Source organism: Littorina saxatilis, linkage group LG8 (assembly GCF_037325665.1).
Source record: "Littorina saxatilis isolate snail1 linkage group LG8, US_GU_Lsax_2.0, whole genome shotgun sequence".
Lineage (NCBI taxonomy): Eukaryota > Metazoa > Mollusca > Gastropoda > Littorinimorpha > Littorinidae > Littorina > Littorina saxatilis.
In genome coordinates this window covers 60919603-60941413 of record NC_090252.1, presented here as the reverse complement: position 1 = coordinate 60941413, position 21811 = coordinate 60919603, and the positions used below count along the sequence as shown (strand labels likewise).

Genomic DNA, 21811 nt, shown 5'->3' with positions numbered 1-21811 from the left:
ATTTTTGGTGTAATCAAAGTAGTTCGTTCTAATTTCTCACTTGTCTAAAAATAATCAACTAGATTTAATCCACCCCTCGGTTGCATTGCAGGAGTTGTATAAATAATGTTATTGTTTATCGATCAAAAAGGCACGCTCAAGCGTCTTCCCAAACTTAAAAAAAAAAACGATCTCGTATTTCTCACCAAAAATGTGCCGGACCTCCTCTACGTATCTTCCCACGCCCCTCGTGTATGCACGCGAAAAAAACCAACACGTATGTGTATATGGTTGGTTGGTTGGTTTTTGGGTTTTAATGCATGTGTATATAACCAGGCGCTTCTTTTGTTGGTGATACATGAACTTCACGATGACGATGAAAGCAAACGCAGCAGTAATGGTGGTGGCAATGACGATGATGATGATTGGTATGACTACGGCGAATAAGAGTGAAGTGCGTTCCCATCGCCGTAGTCGTAGAGCAATGTGCTCTGAAGGAAAAAAAAGTACGTATGTTTACAAATTGTATGTTTGATATAAGTTGCCATTATTATCCCCAGTGTTGGACCTAAGCTTCAAAAAGAACAATACTTCTTTCAAATTACCCTTATTCATATTTTAAATATATGTATATATATGCAGTTGGATATGTGTCTGAATCGTGTAATAATATAAACACACATTAAATAAATAATGGCAGGTACGTGTACATTGATCAGTGTTTCCCTGTATCAAACAAGGATCTACTTCAACACAATATGGACACATATACACAAACCATGCTATTTTAAATCATCGGTCTAAACACATATTTACTATTTCACATCACATATGAATAAACTGGCATCTCAGCGTAACTTCTCGTTCAAACACGACATTCAAATCATACTGTTTACCATATTTGAATTTGCTGATGGAAATTTTTGCAATTAATATAATGTGGTTTATTTGCTTATTTTCAATTTGATTCTTTTCATTAACTGTATAGGACATCTTGTTCACCGAAAATAATGTTTTTGCCAATATGAATGAATATAGAAAAAAAGAAAGAAAGATTATTATAAACAAAATATAAAAGAAAGACCGAGAGAAAGGAAGGAAGGAAGGAAGGAAGGAAGGAAGGAAGGACGAAGCAAAGAAAGATGACAAAAAATAGCACACCCAAAAGAAAGAAAGAAAGGTTGCAACAACAAAAAAATGCAAATAAGAAAGAAAGAAATGATGAAATAAAGACAGAAAAGAGATAGAAATTAACAAGGCGCGTGAGTGTGTGATTGTGCCGCCTCAACGTTCACAAAACGCCGAATAAGACGTTATCTAAGAATGTGTTATTTTGTTGTTAAAGTGTCCGGGGATATTCTTTGCAGAAATTATCATGTTAAGTTTGAAAAAGGTCGCTCCAGTAGTTTTCTATGATTCGCTCTAGTTGACTAAATGTTAACATCAACAAAAAGCAGAAAGAAAGAAAACAAGTCGCGTAAGACGAAATAAAAACATTTAGTCAAGCTGTCGAACTCACAGAATGAAACTGAACGCACTGCTTTTTTCGCCAAGACCACATACTTGTAGTTTAGTCAGTCCACCGCTCGTGGCAAAGGCAATGGAATCGACACGCCATGCAGAATAGTGCGGTAGTGGTCGCGCTGAGCAGGATAACACGCTTTTCTGTATGTCTATTTTTTTTTAGCTTTCTGAGTTTGTTTTTAATCCAAACATATCATATCTATATGTTTTTGGAATCAGGGACTGATCATAATTAATCATAATTTTCATATTTTTAATTTTCAGAGCTTATTTCTTATCCAAATATAACATATTTATATGTTTTTGGAATCAGAAAATGACAAAGAATCAGATGAAATTATTTTGGGATCGTTTAAAAAAAAATAATTACAAGTTTCCGATTTTTAATGACCAAACTCATTCATTAGTTTTTAAATCACCAAGCTGAAATGCAATACCAAAGTCTGGCCTTCTTCGAAAATTGCTTTGCTAAAATGTCCATCAATTCTATAGAAAAATGAGGGTGTGACAGTGCCGCCTCAAGTTTTACAAAAAGCCGGATTTGACGTCATCAAATGTATTAATTGAAAAAACGAAGAAAAAAATCCGGGGATATCATTCCCAGGAACTCTCATGTCAAACTTCATAAAGATCGGTCCAGTAGTTTAGTCTGAATCGCTCTACACACATACACACATACGCACAGACAGACAGACAGACAGACACACACACACACACACACACATACACCACGACCCTCGTCTCGATTCCCCCTCTATGTTAAAACATTTAGTCAACACTTGACTAAATGTAAAAACGAAAGATCGAAAAGAAAAGCAAACAAGTCGAGTAAGGCGATAATACACCATTTAGTCAAGCTGTCGAACTCACAGAATGGAACTAAACGCACTGCATTTACTCGTAGCATCGTCAGTCCACCGCTCGTGGCAAAGGTAGTGAAATTGACAATCCATAATATTACGCTTTTCTGTATCTCTATTCTTGTTAACCCTCTGAGCTTGTTATCAATCCAAACATATTATATCTATATGATTTTGGAATCAGGAACCGACAAGGAATAAAATGAAATTGTGTTTAAATCAATTTTGGACATTTAATTTTAATCATAATTTTCATATTGTTTTACTTTTCAGACCTAGTTTGTAATCTAAATATAACATATTTATATATATATTTTTGATCAGACAATGATTTAGAATAAGATGAAATGGTTTTTGGATCGTTTTATAAAAAAATAAATAAAAAATATTACAATTTTTAGATGTTTAATGACAAAACTCATCTATTAATTTTTAAGCCTCCAAGCTGAAGACATTTATCGATAAAACGCAGACAAAAACCGACTCTGGGGATATCATTCCTAGAAACACTCATGTAAAATTTCATAAAGATCACACCGGTAGTTTACTCGGAATCGCTCTACACACAACACATAGACACACACACACACACACACACACACACACACACATACACACACACACACACACACACACACACACACACACACACATACACACACACCACATACACACAGACACACACACACACACAACACACAGACACACACACACACATACACCACGACACTCTTCTCGATTCCCCCCTCTATGTTAAAACATTTAGTCAAATCTTGACTAAACATAAAAAGAACGAAACGGTGGAAGAAAGACACAAAGAAAGATAAGAAGAAACAAACAAAAACTAAGAAAACAATAGTAAAACAGAAAGAAGGAAAGACAAAAAGAGACAAAAGAAGAAACAAAACAAACAAGTCGCGGAAGGCGAAATTACAACATTTAGTCAATCTGTCGAACCCACAGAATAAAACTGCACGCACTACATTGTTTTCACCGGGGCCCGTGTGCATGAGGAGGAATTGGATTGGATTGGATTGGATTGGATAAGATTTACAGTCCAGTGAGGTTACCCTCATGGAAATTCGGGCTGCTTTCTCCCCGGGGAAAGCGAGCTGCCATACATACGGCGCTACCCATATTTGTTTTTTCCTGCATGCGTGTATTCATGTTTCCTGAGACTTAATGCCGTGTGAGATGGAATTTTTTTAACTTTATTCCAAGTCAGCAACACTGGAAGTAGAGGCCTCTTTCGGAAGTGAGAACTCCCGAAGCTTAACTTTCCAACTCTTCACTATGCATGAACGCCGGAGTAATGACTTCGAGAGTATTCGGTCAAGGTCGCGAAAATTGGGGGAATCCTAACTAGTACGCATGCGTTTGTTAACGGTAAGCTTGCCACCAGTGCCCGTATGCTTATGGGGGAAGTTCGCGAAAACTCCCAAAGTTTTGAGTGACATCGGAAGAACTTGCCTTAGTTGAAGGGCTTATTTCGAAGCAAAGCGAGGAAGTAATTGTTGGTAGTTTGCGACAACTTCCTACGTTTTGAGCGACATCGGAAGTACATCCTCAATTTCGCATGCATGGGACGGAAAAAGTGCTTACTTTTGAAGCAAGCGAGGAAGTAAGTGAGGGTAATTGAACTACAGCGAAACCCAGGAGTAAACACGCTGCTTCCAAAGTTTCTCAGTGCAAAATAGTCACACACACACACGCACGCACGCACGCACGCACGCACGCACGCACGCACGCACGCACGCACGCACGCACGCACGCACGCACGCAAACTCAGACCAGCTACATGTCTCATGCTCGTAAACACAGCTCATCTCAAGCTAAAGCCAGTTCCACGTGCAACGCACAAAACACGTGAATAACGCTTCAAAAAGCCGGATACGACGTCATCAAAGACATTTATCCAAAAAAATGAAAAAAACATCTGGGGATATCATACCCAGGAACTCTCATTTACAACTTCATAAAGATCGGTCCAGTGGTTTGTTCTGAATCGCTCTACACACACACACGCACTGTGGCACAGACAGACAGACACACACACACACACACACACACACACACACACACACACACACACACACACACACACACACACACACACACACACACATACACCACGACCGTCGTCTCGATTCCCCCTCTATGTTAAAACACTTAGTCAAAACCTGACTAAATGTAAAAAGAAGAAAACAATAGTAAACAAGTCGCGTAAGGCAAAATTACTACATTTAGTCAAGCTGTGGAACTCACAGAATGAAACTGAACGCATTGCATTTTTTCACAATGACCGTAGTCCGCCGCTTGTGCAAAACGGAGTGAAACTGACGGGCCTGTTTACCGCGATAGTGGTTTCGCTGTGCTGCATAGCACGCTTTTCTGTGCCTCTCTTCGTTTAAACTTTCTGAGCGTGTTTTTAATCCAAATATATCATATCGATATGTTTTTGGAATCAGGAACTGACAAGGAATAAGATGAAATTGTTTTTAAATCGATTTCGGAAATTAAATGTTGATCATAATTTTTACATTTTTACTTTGCAGAGCTTGTTTTCAATCCAAATATAACATGTTGATATGGTTTTGGAATCAGGAAATGATGTAGAATAAGATGAACGTAAATTTGGATCGTTGTATATAAAAATAATGTTCAGATTTTTAACGACCAAAGTCATTAATTAAATTTTAAGCCACCAAGCTGAAATGGAATACCGAAGTCCGGCCTTCGTCGAAGATTGCTTTACAAAAATGTCAATCAATTTGATTGAAAAATGAGGGTGTGACAGTGCCGCCTCAACTTTTACAAAAAGCCGGATATGACGCCATCAAAGGCATTTATCAAAAAAATGAAAAAAACTCTGGGGATATCATACCCATGAACTCTCACGTACAATTTCATAAAGATCGGCCCAGTAGTTTCCTCTGAATCGCTCTACACACTGTGACACAGACAGACAGACAGACACACACACACACACACACACACACACACACACACACACACACACACACACACACACACACACACACACACACAGACAGACACACATACACCATGACCCTCGTCTCGATTCCCCCTTTACGTTAAAACATTTAATCAAAACTTAACTAAATGTAAACAAGTCGCGTAAGGCGAAAATACAATATTTAGTCAAGTAGCTGTCGAACTCACAGAATGAAATTGAACGCAATGCAATTTTTCAGCAAGACCGTATACTCATAGCATCGTCAGTCCACCGTTCAGGCAGTGAAATTGACAAGAAGAGCGGTTTAGTAGTTGCGCTGAGAAGGATAGCACGCTTTTCTATACCTCTCTTCGTTTTAACTTTCTGAGCGTGTTTTTAATCCAAACATATCATATCTATATGTTTTTGGAATCAGGAACCGACAAGGAATAAGATGAAAGTGTTTTTACATTGATTTGGACAATTTAATTTTGATAATAATTTTTATATTTTTAATTTTCAGAGCTTGTTTTTAATTCAAATATAACATATTTATATGTTTTTGGAATCAGAAAATAATGGAGAATAAGATAAACGTAAATTTGGATCGTTTTATAATTTTTTATTTTTTTTTACAATTTTCAGATTTTTAATGACCAAAGTCATCAATTAATTTTTAAGCCATCACGCTGAAATGCAATACCGAAGTCCGGGCTTTGTCGAACATTACTTGACCAAAATTTCAACCAATTTGGTTGAAAAATGAGAGCGTGACATTGCCGCCTCAACTTTCACGAAAAGCCGGATATGACGTCATCAAAGACATTTATCGAAAAAAGGAGAAAAACGTTCGGGGATATCAATCCCAGGAACTCTCATGTAAAATTTCATAAAGATCGGCCCAGTAGTTTGGTCTGAATCGCTCTACACGCACGCACGCACGCACGCACACACACACACACACACACACACATACACCACGACCCTCGTTTCGATTCCCCCTCGATGTTAAAATATTTAGTCAAAACTTGACTAAATATGAAAAGAGATGAAAGGAAAGAAGGGAGAATTAATGAAAGAAAGAAAAAAATACAATAGCAGAAAAGAACAAGTCGCGTAAGGCGAAAATACAACATTTAGTCAAGTAGCTGTCGAACTCACAGAATGAAACTGAACGCAATGCCATTTTTCAGCAAGACCGTACACTCGTAGCATCGTCAGTCGACCGCTCATGGCAAAGGCAGTGACAAGAAGAGCGGGGTAGTAGTTGCGCTAAGAAGGATAGCACGCTTTTCTGTACCTCTCTTTGTTTTAACTTTCTGAGCGTGTTTTTAATCCAAACATATAATATCTATATGTTTTTGGAATCAGGAACCGACAAGGAATAAGATGAAAGTGTTTCTAAATTGATTTGGACAATTTAATTTTGATAATAATTTTTATATATTTAATTTTCAGAGCTTGTTTTTAATCCAAATATAACATATTTATATGTTTTTGGAATCAGAAAATGATGGAAAATAAGATGAAAGTAAATTTGGATCGTTTTATAAATTTTTACCTTTTTTTACAATTTTCCGATTTTTAATGACCAAAGTCATTAAGTAATTTTTAAGCCACCAAGCTGAAATGCAATACCGAAGTCCGGGCTTTGTCGAAGATTACTTGACCAAAATTTCAACCAATTTGGTTGAAAAATGAGGGCGTGACAGTGCCGCCTCAACTTTCACGAAAAGCCGGATATGACGTCATCAAAGACATTTATCAAAAAAATGAAAAAAACGTTCGGGAATATCAATCCCAGGAACTCTCATGTAAAATTTCATAAAGATCGGTCCAGTAGTTTGGTCTGAATCGCTCTACACAGACAGACAGACAGACAGACAGACAGACAGACAGACAGACACACACACACACACACACACACATACACCACGACCCTCGTCTCGATTCCCCCCTCTACGTTAAAATATTTAGTCAAAACTTGACTAAATATAATAAAGAAAAGAACGAAATGGTAAACAAAAATGACAAAAAGAGAAATACGTAGGAAAAAAACAAAAAACAAAACAACAACAAAAATTGCTAAAAAAATAGCAAAAAGAAAGAAAGAACGAAAACAAAGGTGGAATAAAATAAAATAGAGAAAAAAATAAACAAACAAACAAAGCAATACAAACAGAAAGAAAGAAAAAAAAAAGAAAGATTGTTTTCCCTTTGCATGCTTTTGCAACAACAAAATTCAAGGTATTTGATGAAATAAAAAAAAATCTGAAAAACTGTTCATGGTGAGGTGGGGGGGGGGGGGGGGGGGGGGGGGAAAGTGTCTTAAAAAAAATACTTTAATCATTTATTTGTAAGAATTGACGTTGTCTGCAACTTTTTTGGATAAATATTTAGTTTGGGGGAAACATTCTTTTTTTCCAGGAAAGGATAGAGAATGTTGAATGCTTGCTTCTACTCCAAACAGGTCCCGCCATGCTTGCTTCTACTCTAAACAGGTCTCGCCATGCGCAGCTTCTACTCTAAACAGGTCTCGCCAAGCGCAGCTTCTACTCTAAACATGTCTCGCCATGCTTGCTTCTACTCTAAACAGGTCCCGCCATGCTTGCTTCTACTCTAAACAGGTCCCGCCATGCTTGCTTCTACTCTAAACAGGTCTCGCCATGCGCAGCTTCTACTCTAAACAGGTCTCGCCATGCGCAGCTTCTACTCTAAACAGGTCTCGCCATGCGCAGCTTCTACTCTAAACAGGTCTCGCCATGCGCAGCTTCTACTCTAAACAGGTCTCGCCATGCGCAGCTTCTACTCTAAACAGGTCTCGCCATGCGCAGCTTCTACTCTAAACAGGTCTCGCCATGCGCAGCTTCTACTCTAAACAGGTCTCGCCATGCGCAGCTTCTACTCTAAACAGGTCTCGCCATGCGCAGCTTCTACTCTAAACAGGTCTCGCCATGCGCAGCTTCTACTCTAAACAGGTCCCGCCATGCGCAGCTTCTACTCTAAACATGTCTCGCCATGCGCAGCTTCTACTCTAAACAGGTCTCGCCATGCGCAGCTTCTACTCTAAACAGGTCTCGCCATGCGCAGCTTCTACTCTAAACAGGTCTCGCCATGCGCAGCTTCTACTCTAAACAGGTCCCGCCATGCTTGCTTCTACTCTAAACAGGTCTCGCCATGCGCAGCTTCTACTCTAAACAGGTCTCGCCAAGCGCAGCTTATACTCTAAACAGGTCTCGCCATGCGCAGCTCATACTCTAAACAGGTCCCGCCATGCGCAGCTTCTACTCTAAACAGGTCCCGCCATGCGCAGCTTCTACTCAAAACAGGTCTCGCCATGCGCAGCTTCTACTCTAAACAGGTCTCGCCATGCGCAGCTTCTACTCTAAACAGATCCCGCCATGCGCAGCTTCTACTCTAAACAGGTCCCGCCATGCGCAGCTTCTTTATATTTATGAGCAGATTGGGCTTGATAGGTAGACATCATAGGTAGATGGGTAGATATAATTTGTACGTATAGGTTACAACACGAGTGGTTTTTTTTATATGGCTTGTATTTCAGTCAAGACCCAGCGGATGAATATCATAGGGATTCACGAGCCTCTGGCGAGTGAATCCCGATGTTATTCCCGCTGGGTCTTGACTGAAATACAAGCCATATAAAAAAAACACGAGTGTTGTAAACTGTATATCCCATGCGTACACCAAAGACAACGTGGACCACAATAAAGCACTGTAGTTGTCTGTGGTGTGTAAAATAGGTGAGCCAGCGAGGTGTGTTCCTCTTCACTTTACTTTACTTTATTTGGTGTTTAACGTCGTTTTCAACCATTCAAGGTTATATCGCGACGGTCCGCTTCACTACCCCATGCTAAAGCCACGTCGCCGAAGAAATGAAGTGCAAACAAGTGCATCCGTAAATGTGTGTTAAATCTACATTCAAACCACTGTTCGATTTGCTTTTGAATGCATTTTAGTTTCAAGATAGTAAAGAAAGCACACACAATGAAAGTTTTCATTGAATCAAAGACAGTTTCGATTTAGGTTCTGAGTCCGTCCAAGGTCACAGTTCCAGGCTACGGTTGCCAACACCGGTTTGGTTAACTCGGATCCCAATTCTAGTTTAATTTTTGTGTTGGAGTGTAGAATTACGAAAATAAACTAACATTTTACTGAATAACTTCCTTTAGATTTAAGCAGTCATTTCATGTTCGTGAAATATATATCTTAGTTAATTTGTTCGATCGTGCTTGCGTTAATCAACCCATACCGGTAGCGTCAATTCTGTCTAAAACGGTGTAATGGCTGCTCCTTGAAACTGCGTGTTGAATACCGTTGGGACTGATTTTACTCCATCAGGATGAAATACACGTTTGCTGAGCTCTTGGATACTTTCATATAACCATGAACTTACGTCAGTGTAAAGCAACAAAGTTGGACATGCTCGAAAAATGGATGAAACAGCCTGTGCTGGATGACGAAGCGAACCGGCCAGTCAAAAAGGTACACTCGACTCGTAAGACGCAGTGCATCTTTGCTTGTTGGAACACACGGAGGAAGGGAGGTTACTCTAGCTTCACCTCAAATGAACAGCGAGGTTCGTTTGCTGTCACTATCAGTTGATTCTTCGCTTTTGTTCTTTTTTTACTCGACCTGCACCCAAAGTGTAAAGATAAACGTTTTGTTTACTGTATCGCATACCACAGATACGTATTATGGTTTTGTCCTCTGTGAATGTTGTGTTTTCTTTTGTTTAGCCATGTGAGCAATGCTCTTCATCAATCCACTGAAACATGTTCGGTGCAGTGTCAAGTGTAGGCAGAAGTATAGTTCCTCGGCCAAACCGGAATCGGTACTATGATATATTTTTTTGAGCCCATTATGTATTTATTGAAGCCGAAAAATACAACATATATACCCATAGTGGCATTACAGAGACAAAGAAGCAGCCCATGGGATATTCTAAAATAAATCATTACGTCACAAAGAACAATTCCAACATGTGTAACTAGGACACGAACTCAGGCAAAAGTTTATTAAGTGACCCTCCACCACGAAATGAGTCGCATGTCACCTCGCGCGGTTCTGAGCTAGGCTTATTCAGTGACCCTCCACCACGAAATGAGTCGCATGTCACCTCGCGCGGTTCTGAGCTGGGCTTATTAAGTGACCCTCCACCACGGAATGAGTCGCATGTCACCTCGCGCGGTTCTGAGCTAGGCTTATTCAGTGACCCTCCACCACGAAATGAGTCGCATGTCACCTCGCGCGGTTCTGAGCTAGGCTTATTCAGTGACCCTCCACCACGAAATGAGTCGCATGTCACCTCGCGCGGTTCTGAGCTAGGCTTATTAAGTGACCCTCCACCACGGAATGAGTCGCATGTCACCTCGCGCGGTTCTGAGCTAGGCTTATTCAGTGACCCTCCACCACGAAATGAGTCGCATGTCACCTCGCGCGGTTCTGAGCTAGGCTTATTCAGTGACCCTCCACCACGAAATGAGTCGCATGTCACCTCGCGCGGTTCTGAGCTAGGCTTATTAAGTGACCCTCCACCACGGAATGAGTCGCATGTCACCTCGCGCGGTTCTGAGCTAGGCTTATTAAGTGACCCTCCCCCACGGAATGAGTCGCATGTCACCTCGCGCGGTTCTGAGCTAGGCTTAACATAAGTCCGTGGGGTGTCTGGTTACAGTGTGAGGGTCACCTTATAGTCACAGGCTTATAGCTCTTTTCTAAAACGGCTTTTACCACTGGCTAGAGCATAAAAAAACTCTTAAAGAAAATGTAAAAATATGAAACCCACGCAGAGGTGACATGTGACTCATTCCGCGGTTGAGGGTCACAATTTTTACGTGGCCAAACCAATGTACCATTACACAAGTCTTCCTGGTGGTGGACATGACAATAATACAACATTATTTCTCGGTAAGCCGCAGATATTTTTTTAGCTCTCATATGATATCATCTGAACGTCTAGAACAATGCGTGCTCTCATATCAACTGAAAGGCTACATAAATGTGAGCTCTCATATCAAGTGAAATTCTAGAACAATGCGTGCTCTCATATGAACTGAAAGTCTAGAACAATGCGTGCTCTCATGTCAACTGAAAGTCTAGAACAATGCGTGCTCTCATGTCAACTGAAAGTCTAGAACAATGCGTGCTCTCATGTCAACTGAAAGTCTAGAACAATGCGTGCTCTCATGTCAACTGAAAGTCTAGAACAATGCGTGCTTTCATGTCAATTGAAAGTCTAGACAGACGTGGTGTACTCGATATGATCGCTGGCACACCATGGCATGTTCTTTTAAACTTGTATTTCACAGTTCCTGTCAAGATTTGCGTGAAAACGGCGGAGCTTGCTTGGGATTTTGGTTCACGCGGTACTGACTCAAACGTGATGGTGCGACTGAATGGACCTTACTGCTACTCCCCCTATATTAAGCTTGAAAGCCCTCAAGATGATTTCGAGACCGGAGACTACGATTGTTACACAATCTACACTTGGGACATTGCAAAACGGGTAAGAGATATGACTTGATTCGGAATGCAAATGATCTCCTACTGTCCCTTGTGTGTGTGTGTGTGTGTGTGTGTGTGTGTGTGTGTGTGTGTGTGTGTGTGTGTGTGTGTGTGTGTGTGTGTGTGCGTGTGCGCGTGTGTGTGTGCGTGCGCACGCTGTTGCTATTGTACTTCGCCGTGAGCACTAGTCAGAAGGCGAGATAAATAAGTGTACATTATGCGCTTAAAACTGTTTGCGCACTCTTGGAGTGCGCTAACTTTTCCAGAGAGCGTATTCTTCCGCCCTTTTCTAAAGCGAGACTGGGCCCGTTCTTTTCATTTGAGAAGATTCTTCTCATCCTTCATGTTAGTGACATGTAGCTTAACTTCTCCACATTACCAAATGATGCTTGACCCTAAAATTCTCGCGACTAAAAGCAGAAGTGGTTTTTTTCTGACATATTTCATGCGCCTGTGCAACAGTGAGTCTGAGCCTCTTCTTTCGACTTACGAAGATTCTTCTTATCGGCTGTGTCAGTGGCATGTAGCTAATCGTCTCCACATTACCAATCAATGATGCTTGACCCTAAAATGTCCCGCAGCTAAAAGCAGGTTTTTTTTCTGACAAATTTCAAGTTTGACAAAGCAGCATATGGAAGTCAACTGATTCAATGGACTGTCCTACTCGTATATGTAGCAGACGACACCACCAGTTCAGGACTGATATGCGGTTTTCGCATATTTCAAGACAACTACGATGTAAACAGAACACGCGAAAGCTTCAAAACATTCTTAACATGTAATCATAGCAGCAACCTCCCAGATGAATGCAGGTACATTGCGAGAATTGAAATAACATGCCAACTTTAGTTGTTTTGCGAATGAGAGAACGAACGTGTTACTTTCAACCAATCAATATGAGGCTTATATCGCGCGTATTCCGTGGGGACAGTTCTAAGCGCAGGTATTTTTTTTATATTTGTTATGCAATTTATATCGCGCACATATTCAAGGCGCAGGGATTTATTTATGCCGTGTGAGATGGAAATTTTTTTCACAATACATCACGCATTCACATCGGCCAGCAGATCGCAGCCATGTCGGCGCATATCCTACTTTTCATGGCCTATTATTCCAAGTCACACGGGTATTTTGGTGGACATTTTTATCTATGCCTATACAATTTTGCCAGGAAAGACCCTTTTGTCAATCGTGGGATCTTTAACGTGCACACCCCAATGCAGTGTACACGAAGGGACCTCGGTTTCTCGTCTCATCCGAAAGACTAGCACTTGAACCCACCACCTAGGTTAGGAAAGGGGGGAGAAAATTGCTAACGCCCTGACCCAGGGTCGAACTCGCAACCTCTCGCTTCCGAGCGCAAGTGCGTTACCACTCGGCCACCCAGTCCACACTTTCAGTCGTTTGACATCAGGGGACGCCACTCATTTGCTTGGGGGTCGTTCATTTTTGGGGGAGTATAGAACGTTCCGTATCTTTTGATTTGTTACACCAATAGTGAATACTTAAGTGAAACTGTATGCTAATGGGTACATTTTGCACAACTGTAACTCATAGTGTTTGTTGCTAATCGATAAAATGAAACAGAGGGTAGTATGTAATCAAATCGTAAAATGCATGGTCGGCGATGAAACCGTCAATACCCCCAAAATGTGCAAAGCCGACACACACACAAGAGTAGATCTAACTACGCGCTTCGTTCAATAATACATTTTCTCAATTTGCTCTATAAATCGCTTAGCGCACTGTGATGTCTCAATAACTGAAATATTTATTATCCCAGCAAAGCTGGAGGTATCCCACGAACGCCATACTGTAATCGACTTGATAAATGTTCATACCGATAATACATGATAAAGAAGGATTCTTTGTGCCCGGCTACGGGCTACAGTTGACGATGGAAGTTCACCAAACATACGGTGGGTGCAACAGTACTAACCCCATAATGCCAGACGCCAGGCGGAGCAGCCACTAGATTGCCAATTCTAAAGTATTAGGTATGACCCGGCCGGGGTTCGAACCCACGACCTCCCGATCACGGGGCGGACGCCTTACCACTAGGCCAACCGTGCCGGTCTATGTTCGTATGAGTGTGTGTTTTGTGTGTATGAGATTTGTGTGAGTCAATGTGTGTGTGTGTGTGTGTGTGTGTGTGTATGTATGTGTGTGTGTGTGTGTGTGTGTGTGCGCGTGCGTGCATGCGTGTGTGTATACGTGTGTGTGTGTGTGTGTGTGTGTGTGTGTATGTGTGTGGGTGTGTGTCTGTTTGTATAAGAGAGAAAGAGAGAGAGAGAGAGAGAGAGAGAGAGAGAGAGAGAGAGAGTGGGTGGATGTGTGTATGTGCGTGTGCGTAAGTGTGTGTGTGTGTGTATGTGTGTTTGTTTGTAAAGGTGTGTATGTTCGTCTGTCTATATGTGCGTATGGGGGTGTGTTTTGTGTGTATGAAGTGTGTGTGAGAAAGTGAGTGAGTGCGTGTGAGTGAGTGTGTATGTGTGTACGTGTGTAACTTGGGGTGTGTGTGTGTGTCTGTGTGTGTGTGTGTGTGTGTGGGTGTGTTCGTGTGTGTGTGTGTGTGCGTGTGTGTGTGTGTGTGTGTGTGTGTGTGTGTGTGTGTGTTCGTGTGTGTGTATGTGTGTGTTTGAGACAGAGAGAGAGAGAGAGAGAGAGTGAGAGAGAGAGAGAGAGAGAGAGAGAGACAGAGAGAGAGAGAGAGAGAGAGAGGGAGAGAGAGACAAATTTCCTTGTATTGATGAGGACAATACAATTTCTTGTATCTTGTATCTTGAGAGAGAGAGAGAGAGAGAGAGAGAGAGATAGAGAGAGAGAGAGAAAGAGAGGGAGAAAGAGAGAGAGAGAGAGAGAGAGAGAGAGAGAGAGAGAGAGAGAGAGAGAGAGAGAGAGAGAGAGAGAGAGAGAGAGAGAGAGAGAGAGGTTTGTCTTTCGCTGGGGTATGCAGTGCCTTGGCGTTGCACTTCTACTTAATTATTATTATAATTTAAGTTATTGAGACATCCCAGTGCACTGATGGATTTAAAGAGCAAATCGAGAAAGATAATAATTATTTTCGAGATTTGCTTTATGGGATTGTTCCAATAACGATATTGTCGGTTCCGCCAGAGAAAAAAGAAGATACAACACACACATTTTGCTACGCGCATTTGAATAGGCATAACTGTGTGGTCAGCTCGTGGAATATCTACTTTTGTGTGGGCTGTCTCCAGTGTGTCGTGCTTTCATCACACGCAAACTCATTAAGCTAAACAGTGATGATCTTTCAGAGAGACCTCATTTGAACTCGGAGAAAGGACTGTGTTCTTAGTTATTTGCGATTCGAAAGCTCTAGTCGAGCTTCGACGGATTTACTGTGCAGAGTGACTCCCCTTGAATTGACTGACCCCTAAGGTCGACGGTTAGCACATTTTCAAAATAAATGTGGCATGTCTCTTGTGTGGTATCTTCACTCATCGGGGAGTCTGGTACTAAATATGAACGGTTAGAATGCTCTGAACCCTACACGTATTATATCCCCATCGTTTTTTCGTTCACATTTGCCCAACATGTTAGTTTGCTGAGCGGGGTTTATGTCGTCTGCTAGGCTAGGGCAATCGAACCACTGCAGCCTGATTCCAAAAACAAAAATTGCTCGTCACGTTGCACTAAGTCTGCACGCATGAGGCAGGCTGGTAATACGTCTTATATATGGTACGGACGTTCTAAACCCTGCACGTTTTCGATTCCGATTGTTCTTGCCTTGAAATATTAATTCGGAAACCATTCATTTACTGAACTGATGCAGTCGTGTTTCAGTGTAGTCTGCTACGTATATTCCAAATGCTGATCTGGCTGGTACGTTATCGGAATAACACTTGTGTTTTCTGTTAGCTGCTGGGAATTGTATACTAACTCATCATTTGGTAATGTGGATAATAAGCTACGGCATAATTATGTGAAGAATCTCATACTATCTACATGAGTGGTTCAACGACTCCACACCTAAAACACTCCCAAAGCCATCGTGAGTGATTATTCTTCCGCTCGGTCTAGTTAGTACTACAGTGGAACAACTCTGTTAAAGATGCTGCTCGGTCTAGTTAGTACTACAGTGGAACATCTCTGTTAATAAAGTAATGAAAATGAAAATGAAAATGAAATGAAGTCGAAACTGAAAGAATTAGACACAGCGGGTTCTATTTTTAGATCTGTGGCACAGGCACATGCACTGTCAGAAAAACCACTTCTGCTTTAATTGAGAAGCAGGAAATGTATGGGCATTGGGTATTGTGGAGAATATAAGCTACATGTCATTAATTAATTCTGAGGATGAGAGTACAGTCTCGCTAAGACAACGGGCGGAAGAATACGCTCTGTGGAAAAGTTAGTGCACTCCAAGAGTGCGCTAACAGTTTTAGCGCATCGCCATTAGCCAATCAACTGGTTCACATCAGTCATGTGACACCAGTACTTACTGACAATTATTTTTATTCTTATTATTATTTAAGTTATTACGACCTCACAGTGCACTAAGAGATTTATAGAGCAAATCGAGAAAAATAATTATTAAACGAAGTGCAAAGCTCTGGGGATTTTTTTTTCCTATCCGAATGTCCGTGTATATTTGTGATTAGAGAAATCCCCCTCTGGGCGAAGACTGGTTGCAAAAAAACCTCGTTAATACGCTTACACCACAACTCTTATACATAAAAATTTGAGTGGAATTGATCTCGCATTCTCTTCACTAATTTGTTACATTTAATATCGGTTGCATTTAGCATGTTGTATCTATCAATTCATTCCATGTGTTTGCCTCTTTAGTGGATATTATGTGTTCAGTAGTTGTTTAAGGACAGGTTTAATGCCTTTTTTAGTGGATATTATGTGTTTAGTATTTGTTTAAGGACAGGTTTAATGCCTCTTTAGTGGATATTATGCGCTCTCTCTCTCTCTCTCTCTCTCTCTGTCTCTCTCTCTCTCTCTCTCTCTCTCTCTCTCTCTCTCTCTCTCTCTCTCTCTCTCTCTGTCTCTCTCTTTCTCTCTCTCTGTCACCCACCCTCCCGCTCCCCCTTTTTCTTTCTCTCTCTCTATTTTTTTCGGCAAAAAAACTTATACCCCCCCCCCCCCCCCACCTGTTTGGTCAAACAGAGGGCCAGTGTCCTGATCAAAAGGCTGGAAAGTGTCCAAGTTAAATTGGATCCACATAAGGATGACTGGCTTATGGATTACATGACGTTGAGGTACAATAACGCCATGTATTGCCTCAAGTACTATCTACATGAGTGGTTCACCGACTCCACACCTAAAACACTCCCAGAGCCATCGTGAGTGATTATTCTTCCGCTCGGTCTAGTTAGTACTACAGTGGAACATCTCTGTTAAAGATGCTGCTCGGTCTAGTTAGTACTACAGTGGAACATCTCTGTTAAAGATGCTGCTCGGTCTAAGATTCGACCGGAGAATCTAGATCTCTGATTCAACTGATTCAGTTAGATCTGTAGTTGTTAGTATTGCAGGAAAATCAATGGCGATTCTGACATCGATGTTACGGGTAGTAGTCTACGTAAACTCATTAAAAATGAAAGCACACACATCAAGGACTCTTGTTGGAAAATACAATAGTTTTTGATTCCGATCCTTATTTTGTAGTCGAAATGTTTTTTGTGTGTGCAGAAATACAAATTTAGATCGATTGCAAGCGTTTTAGATTTCATTGTCAGTGTACGTGTGTCACTGTGTCGGAACTGTGCCTCTCGAAACATTCAGTTAGCGTTAGACCTATGCTTTTGCTTTATTTTTATGATGACTCCTTAATTGCTGAACCGAATCATTAAGCAGAGCCTCTTTGTAAACCGCCATGAAACATAAAGTACCGTAATGTGCAATGCTGTAAGCGTAAAACTGACTTTTGAGAGGTTCCCTAAAATGCGTCAACTCGGCAAAGATTTAATATCTACGAATGACGAACACAGTACGTGAACAGAGCAAACACATTGCTTGAAACTGTTTTGTTGCATTATGAAGCCTTGTTTGCAGCCACTTAAAAGTCTTATACGACATGAATGTATTGCATAATTGATAACAAGAACTTACCAGAGAACTTTCGCCAAGCCAGCGGCTGCTCACCGCTAGGAATTCTGGGTGGTTGAGCACTTTGAAAACGTCCGGTTTACATTATGTTCCAAATAAGGATATCCTACTACGATTATGTTCCAAATAAGGATATCCTACTACGATGGAATAGATCAATGAATTTTCAAACGGCTACACTTGCTCCGTCCTTTCTGATTGGAGGGGGGTGTTTTTTTGAAAGTGTTAGTGAATGGATTAAACATTTTAGCGGTCAAATCTCAATTTCTGTGAGAAAATGTAGACGAGGACCTTTAAAGATGCTTTCTTTCTTTATTTGGTGTTTAACGTCGTTTTCAACCATTCAAGGTTATATCGCGACAAGTTAAAGATGCTGCTCGGTCAAGTTAGAACAACAGTGGAACATCTCTGTTAAAGATGCTGCTCGGTCTAGTTAGTACTACAGTGGAGCATCTCTGTTAAAGATGCTGCTCGGTCTAGTTAGTACTACAGTGGAACATCTCTGTTAAAGATGCTTTCTTTCTTTATTTGGTGTTTAACGTCGTTTTCAACCATTCAAGGTTATATCGCGACGGGTTAAAGATCCTGCTCGGTCTAGTTAGTACTACAGTGGAACATCTATGTTAAAGATACTGCTCGATCTAGTTAGTACTACAGTGGAACATCTCTGTTAAAGATACTGCTCGATCTAGTTAGTACTACAGTGGAACATCTCTGTTAAAGATACTGCTCGATCTAGTTAGTACTACAGTGGAACATCTCTGTTAAAGATGCTGCTCGGTATAGTTAGTTTTACAGTGGAACATCTCTGTTAAAGATGCTGCTCGGTCTAGTTTGTACTACAGTGGAACATCTCTGTTAAAGATGCTGCTCCGGTCAGAGCATTGTGGAAGCAACGATTTGTCTTTTAGTCGCAAACAAGGATATACACCGTCATAACCTCTACACAACTATGTTACTAAATTACTTCATTGATTTATTTCATGTAGGGTGTACATTAGCCTGGGACGTTAGGTGATACTTTCAAGTGTCAAGTATGTTGGTCAAGTCGTTTTACCTTTACGCTTTTTAAAGTATATTGTACAAATTCGAAGAATATCTCAAAAGTAGGAGCTTTGACACTAAGCAGTGGACACACTCATCTGGCTGCGACTTTCATGTTCGACGTGATGTGTAGTGCCCCAAAAGACATTCTTGTGCTGTGCTCTGTGAGAGGTGTTTTCTTTGTGCTTAATATTATTTTGTTTGGACCTAGCTATTGATGTGCACATTGTTGTTAAACAGTTGTTTGTTGTATGTTTATCAGGGTTTGCTAGTGTGTGATAGGTTTCGTGTCCGTCTGTAGATGTTAGTTTCTTTGTTAGTCCTGTGTTGACAACTCTTCAACAAGCGCTAAGAACTGTACCCACGGAATAAGCGCTATATAAGCTTCATATTGATTGATTGATTGATTGATCCGACTTGCACCCTCCTCACTCTCTGCCATTGCTGTTTGACACTGAGCAGTGGACACACTCATCCGACTTGCGCCCTCCTCACTCTCTGTCATTGTTGTTTAACACTGAGCAGTGGACACACTCATCCGACTTGCACCCTCCCTACTCCCTGTCATTGCTGTTTGACACTGAGCAGTGGACACACTCATCCGACTTGCACCCTCCTCACTCTCTGTCATTGCTGTTTGACACTGAGCAGTGGACACACTCATCCGACTTGCACCCTCCTCACTCTCTGTCATTGCTGTTTGACACTGAGCAGTGGACACACTCATCCGACTTGCACCCTCCTCACCCTCCGTCATTGCTGTTTGACACTGAGCAGTGGACACACTCATCCGACTTGCACCCTCCTCACTCTCTGTCATTGCTGTTTGACACTGAGCAGTGGACACACTCATCCGACTTGCACCCTCCTCACTCTCTGTCATTGCTGTTTGACACTGAGCAGTGGACACACTCATCCGACTTGCACCCTCCCTACTCCCTGTCATTGCTGTTTAACACTGAGCAGTGGACACACTCATCCGACCTGCACCCTCCTCACTCTCTGTCATTGCTGTTTGACACTGAGCAGTGGACACACTCATCCGACTTGCACCCTCCCTACTCCCTGTCATTGCTGTTTAACACTGAGCAGTGGACACACTCATCCGACCTGCACCCTCCTCACTCTCTGTCATTGCTGTTTGACACTGAGCAGTGAACACACTCATCCGACTTGCACCCTCCTCACTCTCTGTCGTTGCTGTTAGACACTGAGCAGTGGACACACTCATCCGACTTGCACCCTCCTCACTCTCTGTCATTGCTGTTTAACACTGAGCAGTGGACACACTCATCCGACTTGCACCCTCCTCACTCTCTGTCATTGCTGTTTGACACTGAGCAGTGGACACACTCATCCGACTTGCACCCTCCTCACTCTCTGTCATTGCTGTTTGACACTGAGCAGTGGACACACTCATCCGACTTGCACCCTCCTCACTCTCTGTCATTGCTGTTTAACACTGAGCAGTGGACACACTCATCCGACTTGCACCCTCCTCACTCTCTGTCATTGCTGTTTAACACTGAGCAGTGGACACACTCATCCGACTTGCACCCTCCTCACTCTCTGTCATTGCTGTTTGACACTGAGCAGTGGACACACTCATCCGACTTGCACCCTCCTCACTCTCTGTCATTGCTGTTTGACACTGAGCAGTGGACACACTCATCCGACTTGCACCCTCCTCACTCTCTGTCATTGCTGTTTAACACTGAGCAGTGGACACACTCATCCGACTTGCACCCTCCTCACTCTCTGTCATTGCTGTTTGACACTGAGCAGTGGACACACTCATCCGACTTGCACCCTCCTCACTCTCTGTCATTGCTGTTTGACACTGAGCAGTGGACACACTCATCCGACTTGCACCCTCCTCACTCTCTGTCATTGCTGTCTCAACGCATGTAGTGTCAGAGGAGTTTTTTTTAATGCAAGATCATCCAGAAAAATCAACAATTTAAAATCCGGAGGGCTAAAACCGCGTCAGTGTGGCTATCACTCAGGCCCAAATCTCGTATTTTTGCGTCAATTTCCGAATTTAGATTGTTTTCCTGAATGAGCATAAAAGTCAGAAGAATATTTACCGTACAATTTTGAAACTGCGTGAACTCATCATCCCATATATCAAGCCAAGGACATTAAATATATCCGCTACGTGTAATTGTAGTACTTCAACGGCACATTTTGGATAGTGAACAAATGCCGAAACTTTTCAGCAGTGCTTGAACTAACGAGATTGTTTCTGAACAACTTGAAATAAGCTGAACGCGAAACTGTAAACGTACAACCGGGGCTTAGACAACCAGAGTTTTTCCCCTCGAATTCGTTTTAATTTTCACCAAAATATTTTGTAGTTTTATGTGTAATTGTTTTGTAAAAGATAATTTTAATGTGTTGTCTTTGTTGAGCGAGTTTGCAATTTAAGAAAGGCGACGAATCCTGTTTGCAGATGAATTAATATTATTGTTTGCAACCGTCCGGGGGAAACGACATTCAGTTCAAAAACTATAAACCTATGACTTGCTTCTTTGTATCTGTTATCTTGAGTAGGCGCACACGCGGCGTAGACCATGGTTACCGAGTTTTGACTAAATGTGTTAACGTTGACCGGGAATCGAAACGAGGGTCTGGTGTATGTGTGTATGTACGTATGTATGTATGTATGTATGTATGTATGTATGTATGTATGTATGTATGTATGTATGTATGTATGTATGTATGTATGTATGTATGTATGTATGTATGTATGTATGTATGTATGTATGTATGTATGTATGTATGTATGTATGTCTGTATGTATGTATGTATGTATGTATGTATGTCTGTATACTCACGGAAT

At 41.5% G+C, this 21811-nt stretch overlaps 1 protein-coding gene and 1 long non-coding RNA gene across 3 annotated transcripts in view; one reads left to right on the top strand and one right to left on the bottom strand.

Annotated features, from left to right (window-relative positions):
• LOC138974012 (uncharacterized) overlaps window positions 1-21811 on the bottom strand; it is a 502416-nt gene that overhangs the window by 275841 nt on the left and 204764 nt on the right. The gene's annotated exons all lie outside the window — the stretch shown is intronic.
• Window positions 327-21811, top strand: part of LOC138973998 (uncharacterized) — a 25349-nt gene continuing 3864 nt past the window's right edge. The window contains exons 1-3 of the long non-coding RNA XR_011458260.1: window positions 327-485; window positions 11649-11845; window positions 16984-17159. This is a non-coding gene — a long non-coding RNA (uncharacterized lncRNA). The remainder of the gene's footprint in view (window positions 486-11648; window positions 11846-16983; window positions 17160-21811) is intronic.